This window comes from Ascaphus truei, unplaced genomic scaffold (genome assembly GCF_040206685.1).
Source record: "Ascaphus truei isolate aAscTru1 unplaced genomic scaffold, aAscTru1.hap1 HAP1_SCAFFOLD_596, whole genome shotgun sequence".
In the NCBI taxonomy this organism is placed as follows: domain Eukaryota; kingdom Metazoa; phylum Chordata; class Amphibia; order Anura; family Ascaphidae; genus Ascaphus; species Ascaphus truei.
This window is the reverse complement of record NW_027456929.1, coordinates 94972-97500: the sequence shown is the minus strand read 5'-3', so window position 1 is coordinate 97500 and position 2529 is coordinate 94972. Positions and strand designations below refer to the sequence as shown.

Sequence of the window (2529 nt, the reverse complement as noted above, 5' to 3'; positions counted from 1 at the left end):
AATAGGGCTACAGCATCTCCCTGCAGGGGAAAATAGATACATTTCGCGGGCTTGGAGCACGCTAGTCAGTCAGTGCCAGGAGCAGCCAGGGGAAGGAGGTAGGGTGCAGGAGTCAGTGACTCCCTGCACTAGGCCAGAAGCCCCCAAGGCCCGAGATAGCCCTGAGCCACCCAGTAGTGTAAGTTGTGTCAGGGACAGGCCCCAGGTTAGGGACTCTGCCCCTTACTATTCAAAGTCAGTTAGGGACTCAGCAGACGCTGCGCGTCCGTCCAGAGGTTTGGGCGCAGACCTTCGTTGTTGCTGCAGCAGTCATCCGGGTGGGATCGCCCCGGACGGTAGTTCCTGTGTTCAGCAGACATCAGGATCCTTTGTGAAGTTCCGTGGTAGGCCCGGCACCGGAGTGCCCGGCAGGTAACAATCAACAAGTGCACCAATGAGTCATATCACATTCACACGGGACATAGTGGCTGCGCAGTCACACATAACTATCTCACTTGAGGGTGGGGTGATACTGTGTGGGGGTACTGGACACTGGGTGGGGTCATCCGGTGGAGGTAGCGTCCTGCGAGACGCATTAGTTAGTGTCTCCTCTAGGGAGGAACACCTGTTGATTTATTGATGGTGATGCATGAGTACAGTCACACTAGTAAAGGCATTAGTTGTTATCCATACTGTGTGTTGAGTGATATATATTGTCCTGCAAGGAACCACTCCCCCTCTTGTGGGAGCCATTGCAGGTGGAGGCGCTGCACCGAGTACGAGGTTACTCATATTATACTTGCCCCAGGTTCCCCGTGGCGGAAGCTCAGCCCTCCTGTGAGCCTAACAGGTAACGCACCACACCTGGTAACATTAAGTTCCCCTTACATACGCCATATATGCGATTGGGTGGGGGAAAACCCGTTACAAATATATTATTAAAAACGGTATTCTACATACCGTTTCAAAAACATTAGCATTTTGTTTCTGTCCGATTTTTGAAGTACATTTCAATAGTTTGACCATTTGGCGAACATATTCGGTGCCATAATAACGACTGACGCCACCTTCAAGGGGGATGAGAAAACCCAACGCAGAAAGCCGCCATGGAAAGTTACACCAGTCGCACATTCCTTAATACATACACTAGCGCCAATGTGCAAATGTGACCATGCCCCTAACTCCTCCCAAGTTCTCCATCAACCTCTCACCTCGTCGCGGACAGACGTAGGTGTTTCCAGAAATGGGACAAACAATATTATATCAACACATAGACACTGCCTGTCGGTATGTAACGACTTTGTGCCGGCATACGCCCTGTGATCCATGGAGCAATATATGGTACATGCTTTAGAATCACAATAGTAATCTTTTGGCAAAGTAGTAGAGATGTATCAAGCTTCATTGCTGATAACAAAACATCATGCGTTAACATGCAGGATATCGCAGAGTTCCCATAGCATTCAATGGCAGTGATACCAGAGAGTGTTCCACCACAGCACAGAACGGTAACCTTTGCCACTTCTGTGTGTCTGGCTAACAGAAAATGTCTAAAGTTTATTGCCTGTCAGTCTCAAACAATATTACACATTCCCCCGCCTGGGGCGTAAACACGGGAAAACGACACAGGTAATTAGATAACAGTTGTCAACTTAAAGGGCTCTGTTTCATAACTTCACTGGAGATGTTTATTGGCAGTGTATGTGTTTTAATACACAGTCCATTGTTGTGATTTAGGAACAAGACACGGCTGTATGGTATTACGTTGAAGCCTATGCAATGCATTACTACACATCTGGCATGCAAGGTGTTGAATAAAACCTTCAAGATGAATTAGTTGATTTGTTCCATCCCTGTAACCCCTGTACATACTTATTATGCTGTGGTAAGTAGTGTATTCCATTGGGTTTTTTCTCTCTTCTAAATACAACTTTAAAATATATATCAGTTTAAAAAAAGTAATTAAATGAGTAAGTTGAGCACAGGTGTAAACAGTTTTTTTATATGGGTAAAAAGCAGGGCGGTTTCCGGAGCTCCCCCCCCCACGGAAAGTGTAAACATCCCGGGGGAGAATGTGACAAGTAGTGACGGAAACAAAATATATAACCAGGCCGTCCCTCGGGGGTAAGCAGCTAAGCAGCTAAGCAGGTAAGGCGCATACTCTTGGGACAGGCCTCTAATATAACTATTTATGGCTTCCGGGAACAAACTAACTAGTTTGGTGCAGCGAACCATGCAGAGGGGCTATAATAAATGATAAATAAAATAATGTCTCTGGGCGTGTATGTGTACACCGGTATTACCTCTCTGGGCGTGTATGTGTATACCGGTATTACCTCTCTGGGCGTGTATGTGTATACCGGTATTACCTCTCTGGGCGTATATGTGTATACCGGTATTACCTCTCGGGGTGTGTATGTGTATACCGGTATTTCCTCTCTTGGCATGTATGTGTATACCGGTATTACCTCTCTGGGTGTGTATGTGTATACCGGTATTACCTCTCTGGGTGTGTATGTGTATACCGGTATTACCTCTCTGGGCGTGTAT

General features: G+C 46.7%; 1 long non-coding RNA gene across 1 annotated transcript in view; it reads left to right on the top strand.

The window, feature by feature from the left end:
- The window catches only part of LOC142485421 (uncharacterized), a 12978-nt gene extending 12307 nt beyond the window's left edge, over window positions 1-671 (top strand). Inside the window, exon 2 of the long non-coding RNA XR_012798461.1 lies at window positions 1-671. This exon is cut by the window's left edge and continues 1062 nt beyond it. This is a non-coding gene — a long non-coding RNA (uncharacterized LOC142485421).
- The last annotated feature ends 1858 nt before the right edge of the window (window positions 672-2529 follow it).